This window comes from Myotis davidii, unplaced genomic scaffold (genome assembly GCF_000327345.1).
Source record: "Myotis davidii unplaced genomic scaffold, ASM32734v1 scaffold751, whole genome shotgun sequence".
NCBI classification, from domain to species: Eukaryota; Metazoa; Chordata; class Mammalia; order Chiroptera; family Vespertilionidae; genus Myotis; species Myotis davidii.
In genome coordinates this window covers 1-231 of record NW_006282195.1, presented here as the reverse complement: position 1 = coordinate 231, position 231 = coordinate 1, and positions in this window count along the sequence as shown.

Here is a 231-nt window from a genome sequence, read left to right as displayed (position 1 = left end):
ATATAACTTTTCTAATGATCCAAATATATGCTAAGATATACTACTGTACTATATATTACCAACATTATAAAAATATACTAAATACACCACATTCTACATCATATATACATACACAGATGCATATAGATACACACTATCCTATATAATAAAAGGCGAATATGCAAATCGACCAAACAGGGGAACAGCCGGTCTTTATGTCATGCACTGATAACCAGGGGGAGACACTCAATG